We start from the raw sequence: 21723 nt of genomic DNA, 5'->3' as shown, positions 1-21723 counted from the left end.
CTCCTTCGCTCCCCCCTACGTCATTTTTTTCGATGTGCGTGTACCCCATACCTCTACTTCTAATTCTAATATCAAGCAAAATGCCTCAATGGTTCGACTCACACTAAGATGAATGGTCCGCCTGCCGCACCTTGTTTTTCATTGTTCTATTATGTAAGATCTTTGTAATGAGACTCTTATAACATGGTGGATTATAAATGAATGGACGAAAAATATTAAGCAAAATGCCTTGATGTCGCGACTCACGTTTGCGAATGATCCGATAGACCATGGTTCCGGTCGCGCGTAACGTTTATTGCCTCGTGTGCAAAAAAATAGGTGCAACATGAGAACTTTCTAAAAGGTTAACCATCTTAGTACTACTCTCACCAAATGACACTTAACTGCAGAGTTCTTATGGGATTCGGTGCATTAGAGCTGGTCTGATCGCACCAGTCCCATTTCGCGCTACAAATGCATGTATTCCTTCTCTTTTCCTCCCCCCTTCCGTCATTTGTTTTGATGTATGTGCAGACCTCACCTCTACTTCTTGTTCTAATATCAAACGAAATGCCCTGGCACCTAGACTCATGCCCGTATGAACAGATCGCCCGCCATATTTATATTTTCATTGTTCTACTATATAAGATACTCGTAATAACACTATTATCACGTGATCGGCTTTAATTAAATGCACGAAAAATATTAAGCAAAATGCCCCGGTGCCGTGACTCACATTTAAGAATGAACCGATGGACAGTCGCTCCAGTCCTGCGTAACATTTAACGCCCCGTCTGAAAAAAGAAGTGTACAACACGAGGACTTCTAAGGAGGTCACCCATCCTAGTGCTGCTCTCACTCAAGCATGCTTAACTGCGGAGTTTTGATGGGATCCGGTAAATTAGTGCTGGTATGATCGTACCCGTTCCATTTCGCGCTACAAATACATGTACCACTTCTCCTTCCCTCCCCCTTCCTGTCATATTTTTCATTGTGCACATACCCCGCACCTCTTTTTCTAATTTTAATTTCAAGCAAAATGCCCCGGTAACTAGACTCACAGCCAGATGAAATGACCGCCCACTGCAGCTCATTTTTCGTTGTTCTACTCTGTAAGATGCTCCTAATGAGACACTTATAACGTGGTGGACTATAAATGAATGTACGAAAAATATTAAGCAAAATGCCCTAACGCCGCGGCTCATGTTTGTGAATGAACCGATAGACCATGGTTCCTTTCGCGCATAACGTTTATTACCTCGTGTGCAAAGAAACAGGCGCAACACGAGGACTTTCCAAGAGGTCAACCATCTTAGAACTACTCTCACCAAAGGACAATTAACTGTACAGTTCTTTCAAGATTAAGAGCAATAGTGCTGGTCTGGTAGTACCCCTCCCATTCTACACTACAAATGCATGTGCCTCTTCTCCTTCCCTCAACTCCTCCTGTCATTTATTTTGCTGTACGCACATACCTCACCTCTGCTTTTAGTTCTAATATAAAGGGAAATGGCCCGGCGCCTCGACTCATGCCCATATAAACGGATCACCCGCCGCACCTTTGTTTTCGTTGTTCTACTATGTAAGATACTCATAATAACACTCTTATCACGTGATGGGCTTTAATTGAATGCACGAAAAATATTAAGCAAAATGCCCTGGCACTGTGACTCACATTTGTGAATGAATTGGTGGACCGTCGCTTTTGTCCCACGTAACGTTTAACACCCCATCTGCAAAAAGAAGGGTGCAACACGAGGACTTCCAAGGAGGTCACCTATCCATGTACTACTATCGCCCAAGCATGCTTAACTGCAGAGTTCTGATGGGATACGATTAATTAGTGCTGGTATGATCACACCCGTTTCATTTCTCGCTACAAATACATGTACCCCTTCTCCTTCCCTCCCCCCTCCAGTCATTTTTTTCGCTGTGCGTGCATCCCACACTTCTTCTTCTAATTTTAATTTCAAGCAAAATACCCCGGCAGCTCGACTCACGCCTAGATGAAATGACCGCCTGTCGCACCTCATTTTTCGTTGTTCTACTACGTAAAATGCTCGTAACGATACTCTTATAACGTAGTGGACTATAAATGAATACACGAAAAGTATTAAGCAAAATATCCTAACGCCGCAACTCAAGTCTGTGAATGAACCAACAGACCGTGGTTCATTTCGTGTGTAACGTTTATTACCTCGTGTGCAATGAAACAGGTGCAAAATTAGAACTTTACAAGAGGTCCACCATCTAAGAACTACTCTCACTAGAGGACACTTAACTGCAGACTTCTTACGGGATTCAGTGCAATAGTGCTGGTGTGATAGCACCCGTCCCATTTTGCACCACAAATACATGTGCCCCTTCTCCTTCCCTCCCTCCTCCCGTCATTTATTTTGTTATACGCGTACACCTCACCTCTGCTTCTAGTTCTAATATCAAGGAAAAGGCCCCGACGCTTCGACTCATGCCCATATAAACAGATTGCCCACCGCAACTCTATTTTCATTGTTCTACTATGTAAGATAGTCGTAATAACACTCTTATCACGTGATTGACTTTAATTTAATGCACAAAAAATATTAACCAAAATGCCCCAGCGCCATGGCTCACGTTTGCGAATGAACCAGCGGACTGTCGTTCTGGTCCCGCATAATGTTTATGCCCCATCTGTAAAAACAAGGGTGCAACATAAGGACTTCTGAGGAGGTCACCCATCCTAATACTACTCTCGCCAAAGAACGCTTAACTACAGAGTTCTAATGAGATTCGGTGAATCAGTGCTGGTGTGATCGCAACCATTCCAGTTCACGTCACAAATACATATACCGTTTCTCCTCCCCTCCCCCCTCCCCGTTATTTGTTTTGCTGTATGCACACGCCTCACCTCCTCTTCAATTTATGATATCTAGCGAATTGTTCTAGTGCCTCGACTCATGCCCATATGAACGAATCGCCCGCCGTACCTCTGTTTTCGTTGTTCTACTATGTTAGATACTCGTAATAACACTCTTATCACGTGATGGGATTTAGTTGAATGCATGAAAAATATTAAGCAAAATACCCTGGCGTCATGACTTACGTTTGCGAATGAACCGGCGGACCATCACTCCGACCCCACATAACATTTAATGCCTCGTCTATAAAAAGAATGGTGCAAAATAAGGACTTCCCAACAGGTCACCAATCCTAGTACTACTCTCGCCTAAGCATGCTTAACTGCGAAGTTCTGATGGGATCCAGAGAACTAGTGCTAGTATGATCGCACTCTTTATTGTTTGCGCCACAAATACATGTGCCACTTTTCCTTCCCTCTCCCTTCCCGCCATTTGTTTCGTTGTACGCGTACCTCATCTCTGCTTCTAGTTCTAATATCAAGCGAAATACTACGGCGCCTCAACTTATGCCCATATGAATGGATCGCCTGTCGCACCTCGTTTTTCATTGTTTTACTATTTAAGATGCTCGCAATGACACTCTCATCATGTGATGGGCTTTAGTTGAATGTGAGAAAAATATTAAGCAAAATGCCCCAGCGCCGTGACTCACATTTGCGAATGAACTGGTGGACTATCGCTTCGGTCCCACGTAACATTTAATGCCCCGTCTGCAAAAAGAATATTGCAACACGAGAACTTCCCAGGAGGAAACCCATCCTAGTACTATTCTTGCCCAAGAATACATAACTACGGAGTTCTGATGGGATCTGGTGAACTAGTGCTGGTATGATCACACTCTTTCTATTTTGCACTGCAAATAAATATGCCCCTTTTCCTTCCCTCTCCCTTCTCGTCATTTGTTTCGCTGTGCGTGCACCTCACTTCTACTTCTAATTCTAATATCAAGAAAAATGCCCTGGCGCCTCAACCCATGCCCATATGAAGGGATCGCCTGCCACACCTCATTTTTTGTTGTTCTACTGTTTAAGATGCTCGCAATGACACTCTCATCACTTGAGGGGCTTTAGTTGAATATGCAAAAAATCTTAAGCAAAATGCCCCCGCGCTGTGGCTCACGTTTGTTAATGAACCAGCGGACCATTGCTCCAGTCCCACGTAACATTTAATGCCCCGTCTCCAAAAAGAAGGGTACAACACGAGGACTTCCCAGGAGGTCACCCATCCTAGTACTACTCACGCCCAAGCACGCTTTTTTGCAGAGTTCTAATGGGATCCGGTAAACTAGTGCTGGTCTAATTGCACCCTTTCTTGTTTGCACCGCAAATACATATGCCTCTTCTTCTCTCTCCCCTCCCGTCATTTATTTCACTGTGCACGCACCTTACCTTTACTTCTAGTTTTAATATCAAGCGAAATGCCCCAGCGCCTCGACTCATGCCCATACGAACAGATCGCCCGCTGCACCTCATTTTTTATTGTTCTACTATATAAGATGCTCGCAATGACATTCTCATCACGTGATGAGCTTTAGTTGAATGCGCAAAAAATATTAAGCAAAATGCCTTGGCACCGTGACTCACGTTTGCAAATAAACCGACAAACCGTCGCTCCAGTCCCACGTAACGTTTAATGCCTCGTATGCAAAAAAATAGTTGCAACACGAGGACTTCCCAAGAGGTCACCCATCCTAGTACTACTCTCGCCCAAGCATGCTTTACTGCAGAGTTCTGATGGGATCCAATGAACTAGTGCAGGTATGATTGCACCCTTTCTTGTTTGCACCTCAAATACATATGCCCTTCTCCTTCTCTATCCTATCCCATCATTTGTTTCTCTATGCGCGCACATCTCCTCTGCTTCTATCTCTAATATCAAGTGAAATGCCCCAGCGCCTCGACTCATGCCCATATGAACGGATCGCTCACCGCACCTCATTTTTCATTGTTCTAGTATTTAAGATGCTCACAATGTCACTCTTATCACATGGTGGGCTTTAATTGAATGCGTGAAAAATATTAAGCAAAATGCCCCGACACTGTGATCACGTTTGCGAATGAACTGACAGATCGTCGCTCCGGTCCCATGTAACATTTAATGCCCCGTCTGCAAAAAGAAGGGTGCAACACGAGGACTTTATAGGAGGTCACCCATCCTATTACTACTCACGCCCAAGCATGCTTTTCTGCATAATTCTGATGGGATCCAGTGAACTAGTGCTGGTATGATTGCACCCTTTCTTGTTTGCGCTGCAAATACATATGCCCTTTCTCCTTCTCTCTCCCTTCCTGTCATTTGTTTCACTGTGCGCGCACCTTACCTCTTCTTTTAGTTCTAATATCAAGCGAAATGTCCGGTGCCTCGACTTATGCCCATATGAACTGATCGCCCGCTGCACCTTATTGTTTATTGTTTTACTATATAAGATGCTCGCAATAACACTCTCATCACGTGATGGGCTTTAGTTAAATGCACAAAAAATATTAAGCAAAATACCCCGATGCCGTGACTCTTATTTTCGAATGAACCGATGGATCGTCACTCCAGTCCCATGTAACGTTTAATGCCTCTTCTGCAAAAAAAAGGGTGCAACATGAGGAATTCCCAGGAGGTCACCCATCCTAGTACTACTCTCGCCTAAGCCCGCTTAACTGCGGAGTTCTACTGGGATCCGGTGAACTAGTGCTGGTATGATCGCATCTGTTTTGGTTCATGCTGCAAAGACATATACCCCTTCACCTTCCCTCTCCCCTCCCATTATTTGTTTCGTTGTGCGCACACCTTACCTCTGCTTCTAGTTCTAATATCAAGCGAAATTTTTCGGCACCTCGACTCATGCCCATATGAACGGATCGTCCGCCGCACCTCGTTTTTTGTTGTTCTACAATGTAAGATGCTCGCAATGACACTCTCATCATGTGAGCGGCTTTAGTTGAATGCATAAAAAATATTAAGCAAAATGCCCCAGCGCCGTGACTCCCGTTTGCGAATAAACCGACAAACCGTCGCTCCAGTCCCGCGTAACGTTTAATGCCTCGTATGCAAAAAAATAGTTGCAACACGAGGACTTCCCAAGAGGTCACCCATCCTAGTACTACTCTCGCCCAAGCATGCTTTACTGCAGAGTTCTGATGGGATCCGGTGAACTAGTGCTGGTATGATTGCACCCTTTCTTGTTTGCGCCTCAAATACATATGCCCCTTCTCCTTCTCTATCCTATCCCATCATTTGTTTCTCTATGCGCGCACATCTCCTCTGCTTCTATCTCTAATATCAAGTGAAATGCCCCAGCGCCTCGACTCATGCCCATATGAACGGATCGCTCACCGCACCTCATTTTTCATTGTTCTAGTATTTAAGATGCTCACAATGTCACTCTTATCACATGGTGGCCTTTAATTGAATGCGTGAAAAATATTAAGCAAAATGCCCCGACACTGTGATCACATTTGTGAATGAACTGACAGATCGTCGCTCCGGTCCCATGTAACATTTAATGCCCCGTCTGCAAAAAGAAGGGTGCAACACGCGAACTTTATAGGAGGTCACCCATCCTATTACTACTCACGCCCAAGCATGCTTTTCTGCATAATTCTGATGGGATCCAGTGAACTAGTGCTGGTATGATTGCACCCTTTCTTGTTTGCGCTGCAAATACATATGCCCCTTCTCCTTCTCTCTCCCTTCCTGTCATTTGTTTCACTGTGCGCGCACCTTACCTCTTCTTTTAGTTCTAATATCAAGCGAAATGTCCGATGCCTCGACTTATGCCCATATGAACTGATCGCCCACTGCACCTTATTTTTTATTGTTTTACTATATAAGATGCTCGCAATAACACTCTCATCACGTGATGGGCTTTAGTTAAATGCGCAAAAAATATTAAGCAAAATACCCCAATGTCGTGACTCTTATTTTTGAATGAACCGATGGACCGTCACTCCAGTCCCACGTAATGTTTAACGCCTCTTCTGCAAAAAAAAAGGGTGCAACATGAGGAATTCCCAGGAGGTCACCCATCCTAGTACTACTCTCGCCTAAGCCCGCTTAACTGCGGAGTTCTACTGGGATCTGGTGAACTAGTGCTGGTATGATCGCATCTGTTTTGGTTCACGCTGCAAAGACATATACCCCTTCACCTTCCCTCTCCCCTCCCATTATTTGTTTTGTTGTGCGCACACCTTACCTCTGCTTCTAGTTCTAATATCAAGCGAAATTTTCCGGTGCCTCGACTCATGCCCATATGAACTGATCGTCCGCCGCACCTCATTTTTTGTTGTTCTACAATGTAAGATGCTCGCAATGACACTCTCATCACGTGATGGGCTTTAGTTGAATGCGCAAAAAATATTAAGCAAAATGCCCCAGCGCCGTGACTCACGTTTGTGAATAAACCGACAAACCGTCGCTCCAGTCCCGCGTAACGTTTAATGCCTCGTCTGCATAAAGAAGGGTACAACACAAGGACTTCCTATGAGGTCACCCATCCTAGTACTACTCTCGTCCAAGCATGCTTTACTGCAGAGTTTTAAGGGGATCTGGTGAACTAGTGCTGGTATAATTGCACCCTTTCTTGTTTGTGCCTCAAATACATATGCCCCTTCTCCTTCCCTCTCCCCTTTCATCATTTTATTGTCGTGCGCGCACTTCTCCTTTGCTTCTATTTCTAATATCAAGTGAATTACCCCGGCGCCTCGACTCATGCCCATATAAACGGATCGCCCGCCATACCTCATTTTTCGTTATTCTACTATTTAAGATGCTCGCAATGACACTCTTATCACGTGATGGGCTTTAATAGAATACGTAAAAAATATTAAGCAAAATGCCCCAGCGCTGTGATCACGTTTGTGAATGAACCAGCAGATCGTCGCTCCAGTCCCGCGTAATGTTTAACGCCCCGTTTGTGAAAAGAAGGGTGCAACGCGAGGACTTCCCAGGAGGTCACCCATTCTATTACTACTCACGCCCAAGCACGATTTTTTTCAGAGTTCTGATGGGATCCGGTGAACTAGTGCTGGTATGATTGCACCCTTTCTTGTTTGTGCCAGAAATACATATGCCCCTTTTCCTTCCTTGCCCCCTCCCGTCATTTGGTTCGTTGTGCACGCACCTCAACTCTTCTTCTAGTTCTAATATAAGCGAAATGCCCCACGCCTCGACTCATGCCCATATAAAAGGATCGCCTGCCGCATCTCAATTTTTGTTGTTCGACTATGTAAGATACTTGCAATGACACTCTTATCATGTAATAGGCTTTGATTGAATGCGCGAAAAATATTGAGAAAAATGCCCCGGTGCCGTGACTCAAGTTTGCGAATGAATCGTCGAACTATTGCTCCGGTTCCACGTAACGTTTAATGCCCCGTCTTCAAAAAGAAGGGTGCAACATGAGGACTTCTAAGGAGGTCACCCATCCTAGTGCTACTCTTGCCCAAGCACGCTTAACTGCGGAGTTCTGATGGGATCCGATGAAGTAGTGCTGGTATGATCGTACCAATTCTAATTTGCGCCGAAAGTACATATACCCCTTCTCCTTCCTTCTCCCCTTTTGTCATTTGTTTCGTTGTCCACACACCTCACCTCCTCTTCTATTTCTAATATCAAGTAAAATGCCCTAGTGCCTCGATTCTCGCCCATATGAACGGATCGTGCCGCTTCTCATTTTTTGTTGATCTACTAAGTAAGATGCTCACAATGACATTCTTATCATGTGATGGGCTTTAATTTACTGCACAAAAAATATTAAGTAAAATGCCCCAGCATCGTGACTCATATTTGCGAATGAACTGGCGGACCGTTGCTCTAGTCCCACGTAACGTTTAACGTCCCGTCTGCAAAAAGAAGGATTCAACACGAGCACTTCCCAAAAGGTCACCCATCCTAGAACTACTCTCACACAAGCACGCTTAATAGCAGAGTTCTAATGGGATCTGGTGAACTAATGCTAGTATGATTGCAGCCACTCAATTTCGTGCCCCAAATACCTATATCCCTTTTCCTTCCCTCTCCCCTCCTGTCATTTATTTCACTGTGTGCGCAGTTCACCGCTGCTCCAAATTCTAATATCAAACGAAATGTCCCGGTGCCTCAACTCATGCCCATATGAACGAAACATTGGTCGCACCTAATTTTTTGTTGTTATATTATGTAAGATGCTCACAAAGACACTCTTATCACGTTATGGGCTTTAATTGAATGCGAGAAAAATATTAAGAAAAATGCCTCGGCACCGTGACTCATATTTGTGAATGAACCAGTGGACCGTCGCTCCGGTCCAGCGTAACATTTAACGCCCTGTCTGCAAAAAGAAGGGTGCAACATGAGGACTTCCCAGGAGGTCACCCATCCTAGTACTACTCTCGTCGAAGTACGCTAAACTGTATAGTTCTCGGTGAACTAGTACTGGTATGATCGCACACGTTTTGATTTATGTCGTAAATACATATACCTCTTCTCCATCCCTCTCCCCTCCCGTCATTTGTTTCACTGTGCGCGCACGTCACCTCTGCTTCTAGTTCTAATATCAAGCAAAATGCCCCAGCGCCTCGACTCATGCTCAGATGAACGGAATGCCCGCCGCACCTAGTTTTTTGTTATTCTACTATTTAAGATACTCGCAACAATACACTTATCACGTGATTGGATTTAATTGAATGTGTGAAAATATTAAGCAAAATACCCTAGCACCGTGACTCATATTTACGAATGAACTGGCAGATCGTCGCTCTGGTCTCGTGTAACGATTAACGCTCTGTCCGCAAAAAGAATGGTGCAACATGAGGACTTTCAAAGAGGTCACCCATCCTAGTACTACTCTCTCTAAAAAATGCTTAACTACGGAGTTCTGATGGGATCCGGTGAATTAGTGCTGGTATGATCGCATCTGTTCCATTACGCACTACAAATACTTATACCCCTTCTCCTTCCCTCCCCCCTCCCATCATTTTTTTCACTATGCGCAAACCCCACACCTCTGCTTCTAATTCTAATATCAAACGAAATGCCCTGGCGGCTCGACTCATGCCCAGATGAAAGTACTGCCCGCCGCACCTCGTTTTTTGTTGTTCTACTATGTAAGATTCTCGTAATGAGACTCTTATAATGTGGTGGACTATAAATGAATGCATAAAAAATATTAAGTAAAATGCCCTAACGTCGTGACTCATATTTGCGAATGAACCAACGGACCATTGTTCCCATCGGGCGTAACATTTATTTTCTTGTGTGCAAAAAAGTAGGTACAATAAGAGGACTTTCCAAGAGGTCAACCATTTTAGTACTACTCTCACCAAAGGACACTTAACTGCAGAGTTCTGATGGGATTTGGTGCATTAGTGCAGGTCTGATCGCACCCGTCCCAATTCGCTCTATAAATGCATGTGCCCTTTCTCCTTCCCTCCCCCCTTCCGTCATTGTTGCACTGTACGCACACACCTCACCTCTGCTTCTCCTTCCCTCCCCCCTCCCGTCATTGTTTTAGTTGTGCGCGAACTCCACACCTCTGCTTCTAATTCTAATATCAAGCAAAATGCCCCAGCGACTCGACTGATGCTCAGATGAACGGACTGCTCGTCGCACCTCATTTTTCGTTGTTCTACTATGTAAGATTCTCGTAATGAGACTCTTATAACATGGTGGACTATAAATGAATGCACAAAAAATATTAAGCAAAATGTCCTGACGCTGCTACTCACATTTGGGAATGAACTGACGGACCGTTGTTCGCATCAGGCGTAACGTTTATTTCCTCGTATGCAAAAAAATAGGTGCAACAAGAGGACTTTCCAAGAGGTCAACCATTTTAGTACTACTCTCACCAAAGGACACTTAACTGTAGAGTTCTGATTGGATTCGGTACATTAGTGCGAGTCTTATCGCAATCGTCCCAATCCGCGCTATAAATGCATGTGCCCCTTCTCCTTCCCTCCTCCCTCCCTCCCGTCATTTGTTTCGCTATACGCACACACCTCACCTCTGCTTCTAGTTCTAATATCAAGCGAAATACCCCGGTGCCTCGACTCATCCCTATATGAATAGATTGCCTGTCGCACCTCTGTTTTCGTTGTCTACTCTGTAAGATACTCGTAATAGTAATCTTATAACATTATGAGCTTTAATTGAATGCATGAAAAATATTAAAAAAAATGCTTTGACGCCGTGACTCACGTTTGTGAATAAACAGGCGAACTATCGCTCTAGTCCTGCATAACGTTTAATGCCCCGTCTGCAAAAGGAAGGGTGCAACACGTGAACGTCCAAAGAGGTCACCCATCCTAGTATTACTATTGCCCAAAAATGCTTAACTGTGGAGTTCTGATGGGATCCGGTGAATTAGTGTTGGTATGATCGCATTTGTTCTATTTCGCGCTACAAATACATATACTCCTTTTCCTTCCCTCCCCCCCCATGTTTTTTGGCTATGTGCGAACCCCACACCTCTCATTCTAATTCTAATATCAAGTGAAATGCCCCGGCGACTCGACTGACACCGAGATGAACGAATCGCTCGTTACACCTCATTTTTCGTTGTTCTACTATGTAAGATTCTCGTAATGAGACTCTTATAACGTGGTGGACTATAAATGAATGCAAAAAAAATATTAAGTAAAATGCCCTGACGTCGCTACTCACATTTGCGAATGAACTGACATACCGTTGTTCCCATCGGGCGTAACATTTATTGCCTCGTGTGCAAAAAAATAAGTGCAACAAGAGGACTTTCCAAGAGGTCAACCATTTTAGTACTACTCTCACCAAAGGACACTTAACTGCAGAGTTCTGATGGAATTTGGTGCATTAGTACTGGTCTGATCGCACTCGTTCCAATCCGCGCTACAAATGCATGTGCCCCTTCTCCTTTCATCCCCCCTCCCGTCATTTGTTTCGCTGTACGCACACACCTCACCTCTATTTCTAGTTCTAATATCAACCGAAATGCCGAGGTGCCTCGACTCATGCCTATATAATTGGATCGCCCGTCGTACCTCTATTTTCGTTGTCTACTATGTAAGATACTCGTAATAGTAATCTTATCACGTTATGAGCTTTAATTGAATGCATGAAAAATATTAAACAAAATGCTCCGACACCGTGACTCACATTTGCGAATGAACAGGCGAACCATCGCTCCGATCTTGCATAATGTTTAATGCCCCGTCTGTAAAAAGAAGGGTGCAACACGAGAACTTCAAAAGAGGTCACCCATCCTAGTACTACTCTCGCCCAAAAATGCTTAACTATGGTGTTCTGATGGGATCTGGTGAATTAGTGCTGGTATGATCGCATTTGTTCCATTTCGCGCTAAAAATACATATACCCCTTCTATTTCCCTCCCCCCTCCCGTCATTTTTTTGGCTGTGCGCAAACCCTACACCTCTACTTCTAATTCTAATATCAAGCGAAATGGCTTGACAGCTCGACTCATGCCTAGATGAACGGACCGCTCGTCGCACCTCGTTTTTCGTTGTTCTACTATGTAAGATGCTCGTAATGAGACTCTTATAACATGGTGGACTATAAATGAATGCACGAAAAATATTAACCAAAATGCCCTGACGCCACGACTCACGTTTGCGAATGAACTGACAGACCTTAGTTCCGGTCACGCGTAACATTTATTTTCTTGTGTGCAAAAAAGCAGGTACAACACGAAGACTTTCCAAGAGGTCAACTATCTTAGTACTACTCTCACCAAAGGACACTTAACTGTAAAATTCTTATGGGATTCGATGCATTAGTGCTGGTCTGATCGCACCCGTCCCATTCCGTGCTACAAATGCATGTGCCTCTTCTCCTTCCCTCCCCCCTCCTGTCATTTGTTTCACTTTACTCGCACACCTCACCTCTGTTTCTAGTTCTAATATCAAGTAAAATGCCCCAATGATCAATTAATGCCAATATGAATGGATCACCCACCGCACCTCTATTTTCGTTGTTCTACTATGTAAGATACTTGTAATAACACTCTTATGACATGATGGGCTTTAATTGAATGCACAAAAAATATTAAGCAAAATGCCCAGGTGCCGTGACTCACGTTTGCGAATGAACTGGCGAATCGTCGCTGCGGTCATGCGTAACGTTTAACGCCCCATCTGCAAAAATAAGGCTGCAACACGAGGACTTTCTAGGAGGTCACCAATCCTAATACTACTCTCGCCCAAGCACGCTTAACTACGGAGTTCTGATGCGATCCGGTGAATTATTGCTAGTATGATCGAAACTGTTCTAGTTCACGTCGCGAATACATATATCCATTCTCCTTCCCTCTCCCCTCCCACCATTTGTTTCGCTATGCGCGTACAACTCATCTCTGTTTCTAGTTCTAATATCAAGTGAAATGCCAAGTGCATCGACTCATGCCCATTTGAACGGATCACCTGCCGCACCTCTGTTTTAGTTATTCTACTATGTAAGATACTCGTAATAGTACTCGTGTTCGCGATGGGCTTTAATTTAATGCACAAGAAATATTAAGAAAAATGCCCTGGCATTGTGACTAACATTTGCGAATGAACAGGTGGACCATCGCTCTGGTCCTGCGTAACATTTAATACCCTGTTTGCAAAAAGAAGGGTGCAACATGAGTACTTTCCAAGAGGTCACCCATCCTAGTACTACTCTTGCCCAAAAATGCTTAACTGCGGAGTTCTGATAGAATCCGGTGAATTAGTACTGGTATGATCGAACCCGTTCCATTTTACGCTACAAATACATAAGCCCCTTCTCTTTCCCTCCACCCTCCTGTCATTTTTTTTCACTGTCCACGTACCCCGCACATCTTCTTCTAATTCTAATATCAAGTGAAATGCGCCAGCGGCTCGACTCACGCCAAGATAAAATGACCGTCCGCCGCACCTCATTTTTCATTGTTCTATAATGTAAGATGCTCGTAATGAGACTCTTATAATGTGGTGGACTTTAAATGAATGCACGAAAAATATTAGCCAAAATGCCCTGACACCACGACTCACATTTACGAATGAACCGGCGGTTGTCGCGCGTAACGTTTATTGCCTCGTGTGCAAAGAAATAAGTGCAACACGAGGACTTTCCAAGAGGTCAACCATCTTAGAACTACTCTCACCAAAAGACACTTAACTGCAGAGTTCCTATGGAATTTGGTGCATTAGTGCTGGTCTTATCGCACCCGTCCCATTCCCCACTACAAATGCATGTGCCCCTTCTCCTTCCCTCCCCCCTCCCATCATTTGTTTTGCTGTACGCGCATACCTCACCTCTACTTCTAGTTTTAATATCAAGCGAAATGCCCTGGCAACTTGACTCATACCCATATGAACGGATCACCCACTGCACCTTTGTTTTTATTGTTCTACTATGTAAGATACTAGTAATAATACTCTTATCACCTGATGGGGTTTAATTGAATGCACCAAAAACATTAAGCAAAATGCTCTGGTGCTGTGACTCACGTTTGCGAATGAACCGGTTAACCGTCGCTTCGGTGCTGCGTAACATTTAACGCCCCATGTGCAAAAAAAAGGGTGCAACACGAGGACTTCCAAAGAGGTCACCCATCCTAGTACTACTCTCGCAAAAGTACGCTTAACTACGGAGTTCTGATGGGATCCGGTGAATTAGAGCTGGTATGATCGCTTCAGTTCCATTTTGTGCTGCAAATACATATATCCCTTCTCTTTCCCTCCCCCTCCCATTATTTGTTTCGCTGTGCGCGCATACCTCACCTATGCTTCTAGTTCTAGTATCAAGCGAAATGCCCCGGTGCCTCGACTCATGCCCATATGAACGGATCGCCCGTCGCACCTTTGTTTTCGTTGTTCTACTATGTAAGATACTCAGAATAACACTCTTATAACGTGATGGGCTTTAATTGAATGCGCAAAAAATATTAAGTAGAATGCTCCGGTGTCGTGACTCACGTTTACGAATGAACCGGTGGACCGTCGCTCCGGTCCTACGTAACGTTTAATGCCCCATCTGCAAAAAAAATGGTGCAACACAAGAACTTCCTAGGAGGTCACCCATCCTAGTACTACTCTCGCCCAAAAATGCTTAACTGTGGCGTTCTGATGCGATCTGGCGAATTAGTGCTGGTATGATCGGACTTGTTCCATTTCACGGTGTAAGTAGATCAACCCCTTCTCCTTCCCTCCCCCCTCTAGTCATTTTTTTTGTTGCGTGCGCACCCCGCACCTCTGCTTCTAATTCTGATATCAAGCAAAATACCCCGGCAGCTTGACTCACGCCTAGATGAGCGGACCGCCCGCCACACATCATTTTTCATTGTTCTACTATGTAAGATGCTCGTAAAGACACTCTTATCACGTGGTGAACTATAAATGAATGCACAAAAAATATTCAACAAAATGCCCTGACGTTGCAACTCACGGTTGCGAATGAACTGACAGACCGTGGTTCTGGTCGTGTATAACATTTATTTTCTCGTGTGCACAAAAATAGGTGCAACACGATGACTTTCCAAGAGGTCAACAATCTTAGTACTACTCTCACCCAAGGACACTTAACTGCAGAGTTCTAATGGGAATCGGTGTATTAATGATGGTATTATTGAACCCGTATCATTTTGCACTACAAGTGCATGTGTACCTTCTCCTTCCCTCCCCCCTCCCATCATTTGTTTCGCTGTGCGCGCATGCCTCACCTCTACTTCTAATTCTAATATCAAGTGAAATGCCCTGACGTCTTGACTCCTACCCATATGAACGGATCACCCGTCGCGTCATGTTTTTCGTTGTTCTACTATTTAAGATGCTCGCAATGACACTATTATCACATGGGCTTTAATTGAATGCTGAAAAAATATTAAGCAAAATGCCCCGGTGCCGTGACTCACGTTTGCGAATGAACGGGCGGACCGTTGCTCCAATCCTGCGTAACATTTAGTGCCCCGTCTGCAAAAAAAAAGGTGCAACATGAGGACTTCCTAGGAGGTCACCCATCCTAGTACTACTCTCGCCCAAAAATGCTTAACTGTGGAGTTGTGATGGGATCCAATGAATTAGTGCTGGTATGATCGCACTCGTTCTATTCTGCACTGCAAATAAAGATACCCCTTCTCCTTCCCTCCTCCCTCCCGTCATTTGTTTCGTTGTACGTGCACCTCACCACTGTTTCTAATTCAAATATCTAGCTGCTCCAGTGGCTCAACTTGTGCCCAGATGAATGGACCGTCTGCCGCACCTCGTTTTTTTTATTCTACTATCTAAGTTGCTAGTAATGACAATTTTTTCACGTTGTGGCCTATAAATGAATGCGTGAAAAATACTAAGCAAAATTTCCTGATGCCGCGACTCACGCTTTCGAATGAACCGACAGACCGTGGTTCTTGTCGCATGTAACATTTATTTTCTCGTGTGCATAAAAATAGGTGCAACACGAGGACTTTCCAAAAGGTCAACCATCTTAGTACTACTCTTACCCAAGGACACTTAACTGCAGAGTTCTTATGGGAATCGATGCATTAGTGCTGGTATTATCGAACCCGTACCATTTTGCACTACAAGTGCATGTGCCCCTTCTCCTTCCCTCCCCCCTCCCATCATTTGTTTCGCTGTGCGCGCACACCTCACCTCTACTTCTAGTTCTAATATTAAGCAAAATGCCCCGAACTGTAGACTCCTGCCCATATGAATGGATCGCCCGCCGCACCTCGTTTTTCATTTTTCTACTATTTAAGATGCTCGCAATGACAATCTTATCACGTGATGGGCTTTAATTGAATGCTGAAAAAATATTAAGCAAAATGCCCCAGTGCCGTGACTCACGTTTGTGAATGATCAGGCAAACCGTCGCTCTTGTCCCATGTAACGTTTAATGCCCCGTTTACAAAAAGAATGGTGCAATACAAGAACTTCGCAGGAGATCACCCATCCTAGAACTACTCTCACCCAAGCACGCTTAACTGCTGAGTTCTGATGGGATCCGGTGAATTATTGCTGGCATGATCGCACCTTTTCTTATTTGTGCTGCAAATACATATGCCCATTCTCCTTCCCTCTCCCCTACCGCCATTTGTTTCGCTGTGAACGCACCTCACCTCTACTTTTAGTTCTAATATCAACCAAAATACCCCGAGGCCTCGACTCATACCCATACGAATGGATCACCTGCCGCACCTCATTTTTTGTTGTTCTACTTTTTAAGATGCTCGCAATGATACTCTTATCACGTGATGGCCTTTAATTGAATACTGAAAAAATATTAGGCAAAATGCCCTGGTTCCGTGACTCATGTTTGCAAATGAACCGGCAGACCGTCGCTCCAGTCCCATGTAACATTTGACACCCTGTCTGCAAAAAGAATGGTGCAACACGAGGACTTCCCAGGAGATCACCAGTCCTAGTACTACTCTCGCTCAAGCACCTTTAACTGTGGAGTTTTGATGGAATCCGGTGAACTAGTGCTGGTATGATTGCAACCGTTCTTGTTTGCACCGCAAATATATATACCCCTTCTCCTTCACTCTCCCCTCCTGTCATTTATTACGATGTGCCCGCACCTCACCCCTTCTTCTAGTTCTAATATCAAGCAAAATGCTTTGGCACCTCGACTCATGCCTATATGAACAGATCGCCCACTACATCTCATTTTTCGTTATTCTACTATTTAAGATAATCATAATGACGTTCTTATCACGTGATGGGCTTTAATTTAATGCTGAAAAAATATTAAGCAAAATACCCGGGTGCCGTGAGTCACTTTTGCAAATGAAACAGAGGACCATCGCTCTGGTCTCGTTGAATGTTTAACGTCCTGTTTACAAAAAGAAGGCTGCAACATGAAAACTTCCCAGGAGATCACCATCCTAGTACTACTCTTGCCCAAGCACGCTTAACTGTGGAGTTCTGATGGGATCCAGTGAACTAGTACTGATATGATCGCACCCGTTCAAGTTTGTGCCGCAAATACATATACCCCTTCTCCTTCACTTGTTTTGTTGTGCACGCATCTCACCTCTGCTTCTAGTTCTAATATCAAGCAAAATGTCCCGAAGGTTCGACTCATGCTCATATGAACGGATTACCCGCCGCACCTCATTTTTTGTGTTCTACTATTTAAGATGCTCGCAATGACACTCTTATTATGTGGTGGACTTTAATTGAATGCGCAAAAAACTTAAGTAAAATGCCCCGGCATCGTGACTCACATTTGCGAATGTACCGGTGGACCATCGCTACGGTCTCGTAAAATATTTAACACCTCATCTGCAAAAAGATGGGTGCAATATGAGGACTTCTCAAGAGGACACCCATTATAGTACTAAACTCGCCCAAGCACGCTTAACTGCGGAATTCAGATGGGATCCGGTGAACTAGTGCTTGTATGATTGCACCCATTCTAGTTTGCACCGCAAATACATATACTCCTCCTTCCCTATCCCATCCCATTATTTGTTTCACTGTGCGCGCACCTCATCTCTGCTTCTAGTTCTAATATCAAGCAAAATTCTCCAGCGCCTCGACATAGGCCCATATGAATGGATCGCCCGCCGCAACACATTTTTCATTGTTCTACTATTCAAGATACTCGCGATGACACTCTTATCACATGAAGGGCTTTAATTGAATGCACAAAAAATATTAAGCAAAATGCCCCGGCACTGTGACTCACGTTTGCGAATGAACCGGCAGACCATTACTCCGGTCCCGCGTAACATTTAACACCTCGTCTGCAAAAAGAAGGGCGCAACACGAGCACTTCCCAGGAGGTCACCCATTCTAGACTACTCTCGCCCAAGCACACTTAACTCTGGAGTTCTGATGGAATCCAGTGAACTAGTGCTGGTATGATCAGATCTTTTCTAGTATGCGCCGCAAATACCTATACCCCTTCTCCTTCACTCTCCCCTCCCGTCATTTGTTTCTTTGTGCACGCACCTGACCTCTGCTTCTAGTTATAATATCAAGTGAAATGCCCCGGCACCTTGACTCATGCCCATATGAACAGATCGCCCGTCGTATCTCGTTTTTCATTATTCTACTATTTAAGCTGCTCGCAATGACACTCTCATCACGTGATTGAATTTCGCTAAATGCGTAAAAAATAATAAGCAAAATGCACTGGCGCTGTGACTCATGTTTACGAATGAACCAGCGAACCATTACTCCAGTCTTGCGTAATATTTAACGTCTACAAAAAGAAGGGTGCAACATGAGGACTTCCTAGGTGGTCACTAATCCTAGTACTACTCTTGCCCAAGCACGCTTAACTACGGAGTTTTAATTGGATCTAGTGAACTAGTGCTAGTATGATCGCACCTTTTCTAGTTTGCGTCGCAAATAGATATACCCCTTCCCTTTCACTCTCCCCTCCCATCATTTGTTTCTCTTTGCGCGCACCTCACCTCTGCTTCTAGTTCTAATATCAAGCGAAATGCCCCGGTGCCTCGATTAATGCCCATATGAACTGATCGCCCGCCGCACCTCATTTTTTATTGTTCTACTATTTAAGATGGTCGTAATTTTGGGCTTAACTGTGGAGTTCTAATTGGATCCGGCGAATTAATGCTGGTATGATCGCACCTGTTCCATTTCGTGCTGCAAGTAGACATACCCTTTCTCCTTCATTCCCCCCTCCCATCATTTTTTCGTGCACCCCGTACCTCTGTTTCTAATTCTAATATCAAGCGAAATGCCCCAATGGCTCGACTCACGCCTAAATGAACAGACTGCCTGACACACCTCATTTTTCATTGTTTTACTATATAAGATGCTCGTAAAGACACTCTTATCACGTGGTAGGCTATAAATGAATGTACAAAAAATATTCAACAAAATGCCCTGATTTCGCGACTCACGCTTGCGAATGAATCAACAGACCGTGGTTCTAGTCACTTGTAACATTTATTTTCTCGTGTGCATAAAAATAGGTGAAACACGAGCACTTTCTAAGAGGTCAACCATCTTAGTACTACTCTCACCCAATGACACTTAACTGCAGAGTTCTTATAGGAATCGGTGCATTAGTGCTTGTATTATTGCACCCATACCATTTTGCACTACAAATGCATGTGCCCCTTCTCCTTCCCTCCACCCTCCCATCATTTGTTTCGCTATGCGCGGACACCTCACCTCTACTTCTAGTTCTAATATCAAGTGAAATGTCCCGGCATCTCGACTCCTGCCCATATGAACGGATCTTCCGCCACACCTCTATTTTTGTTGTTCTACTATATAAGATACTCGTAATAACACTCTTATCACGTGATGGAATTTAATAGAATGCACGAAAAATATTAAGCAAAATGTCCCGGCACTGTGACTCACGTTTACGAATGAACTGGCAGATCATCACTCCAGCCCCACATAACATTTAATACCCCGTCTACAAAAATAACGGTGCAACACGAGGACTTCCAAAGAGGTCACCCATCCTAGTACTACTCTTGCCCAAAAATGCTTAACTGTAGAGTTATGATGGGATCTGGTGAATTAGTGCTGGTATGATCGCACTCGTTCCATTTCGTGCTGCAAATAGATATACCCCTTCTCCTTTCCTCCCCCCTCCTGTCATTTGTTTCACTGTGCGCGCACCTCCCTCTACTTCTAATTCTAATCAAGAGAAATACCCCGGTGCCTTGACTCATGCCCATATAAATGGATCGCCTGCCGCACCTTGTTTTTCGTTGTTCTACTATCTAAGATACTCGTAATTACACTCTTATTACGTGATAGGCTTTAATTAAATGTGCAAAAAATATTAAGCAAAATGCCCCGGCACCATGACTCATGTTTTTGAATGACCCAGCAGACCGTTTCTCCGATCTCGCATAATGTTTAATGCCCCATCTGCAAAAAGAATGGTGCAACACGAGGACTTTCCAGTAGGTCATCAATCTTAGTACTACTCTCGCCCGACCACGTTTAATTGCGGATCCAGTGAACTAGTGCTGGTATGATCGCACCCATGCTAGTTTGCACTGCAAATACATATGCCCCTTCTTCTTCCCTCTCCCATCCCGTCATTTGTTTCGCTGTGCGTGCACCTCACCTCTGCATCAAATTTTAATATCAAGTGAAATGCCCCGACGCCTCGATTCATGCCCATATGAATGGATCGTGCCACACCTCTTTTTTTTTTTGTTCAACTCTTTAAGATGCTCACAAGGACACTCTTATCTTGTGATGGGCTTTAATTAAATACGCAAAAAAATATTAAACAAAATGCCACGGCACCGTGACTCACATTTGTGAATGAACCGGCGGACCGTCACTCCGGTCTGTCAGTTCATTCGCAGACATGAGTTACGGCGTTAGGGCATTTTGCTTAATATTTTTCGTGCATTCATTTATAATCCACTACGTTATAAGAGTCTCGTTACGAGCATATTATATAGTAGAATAACAAAAAATGAGGTGCGGCGGGCGGTCATTTTATCTGGGCGTGAGTTGAGCTACCGAGGCATTTCGCTTGAAATTAGAATTAAAAGAAGAGGTCGGGGTGCACGCACAGCGAAAAAAATGACAGAAGGGGGGAGGGAAGGAGAATGGGTACATGTATTTACAACGCGAAATGGAACGGGTGCGATCATACTAGCACTAATTAATCGTATCCCATCATAACTCTGTAGTTAAGCGTGCTTGTGCGAGAGTAGTATTAGGATGGGTGACCTCCTAGAAAGTCCTCGTGTTGTATCCTTCTTTTTATAGATGGGGCGTTAAACGTTAAATGGGACCAGAACAACAGTCCATCGGTTCATTTGCAAACGTGAGTCACGGGGCTAGGGCATTTTGCTTATATTTTTTCGGAATTTAATTAAAGTCCATCACGTGATAAGAGTGTTATTACAAGTATCTTACATAGTAGAACAATGAAAATAGAGGTGCGGCGGGCGATCCGTTTA

The 21723-nt window shown here is 44.2% G+C and overlaps 16 pseudogenes; all 16 read right to left on the bottom strand.

Moving 5' to 3' along the window:
* Positions 1-784: 784 nt before the first annotated feature.
* LOC148268331 (5S ribosomal RNA) lies at positions 785-903 on the bottom strand (annotated as a pseudogene).
* A 3161-nt stretch (positions 904-4064) lies between these two features.
* On the bottom strand, positions 4065-4183 carry LOC148268330 (5S ribosomal RNA; annotated as a pseudogene).
* A 345-nt stretch (positions 4184-4528) lies between these two features.
* LOC148268329 (5S ribosomal RNA) lies at positions 4529-4647 on the bottom strand (annotated as a pseudogene).
* A 346-nt stretch (positions 4648-4993) lies between these two features.
* Positions 4994-5112, bottom strand: LOC148268328 (5S ribosomal RNA; annotated as a pseudogene).
* A 347-nt stretch (positions 5113-5459) lies between these two features.
* LOC148268327 (5S ribosomal RNA) lies at positions 5460-5578 on the bottom strand (annotated as a pseudogene).
* Positions 5579-5926: 348 nt separating this feature from the next.
* On the bottom strand, positions 5927-6045 carry LOC148268326 (5S ribosomal RNA; annotated as a pseudogene).
* Positions 6046-6392: 347 nt separating this feature from the next.
* Positions 6393-6511, bottom strand: LOC148268325 (5S ribosomal RNA; annotated as a pseudogene).
* Positions 6512-6859: 348 nt separating this feature from the next.
* On the bottom strand, positions 6860-6978 carry LOC148268324 (5S ribosomal RNA; annotated as a pseudogene).
* Positions 6979-7326: 348 nt separating this feature from the next.
* Positions 7327-7445, bottom strand: LOC148268323 (5S ribosomal RNA; annotated as a pseudogene).
* Positions 7446-7791: 346 nt separating this feature from the next.
* On the bottom strand, positions 7792-7910 carry LOC148268322 (5S ribosomal RNA; annotated as a pseudogene).
* A 346-nt stretch (positions 7911-8256) lies between these two features.
* Positions 8257-8375, bottom strand: LOC148268321 (5S ribosomal RNA; annotated as a pseudogene).
* A 4609-nt stretch (positions 8376-12984) lies between these two features.
* Positions 12985-13103, bottom strand: LOC148268320 (5S ribosomal RNA; annotated as a pseudogene).
* A 1277-nt stretch (positions 13104-14380) lies between these two features.
* On the bottom strand, positions 14381-14499 carry LOC148268319 (5S ribosomal RNA; annotated as a pseudogene).
* Positions 14500-16714: 2215 nt separating this feature from the next.
* Positions 16715-16833, bottom strand: LOC148268318 (5S ribosomal RNA; annotated as a pseudogene).
* An 815-nt stretch (positions 16834-17648) lies between these two features.
* On the bottom strand, positions 17649-17766 carry LOC148268317 (5S ribosomal RNA; annotated as a pseudogene).
* A 330-nt stretch (positions 17767-18096) lies between these two features.
* LOC148268316 (5S ribosomal RNA) lies at positions 18097-18215 on the bottom strand (annotated as a pseudogene).
* Between the last annotated feature and the right edge of the window lie 3508 nt (positions 18216-21723).

This window comes from Carica papaya, chromosome 3 (genome assembly GCF_054855325.1).
Source record: "Carica papaya isolate Zhongbai chromosome 3, ASM5485532v1, whole genome shotgun sequence".
NCBI classification, from domain to species: domain Eukaryota; kingdom Viridiplantae; phylum Streptophyta; class Magnoliopsida; order Brassicales; family Caricaceae; genus Carica; species Carica papaya.
This window is presented reverse-complemented; position numbering and strand designations above follow the sequence as displayed.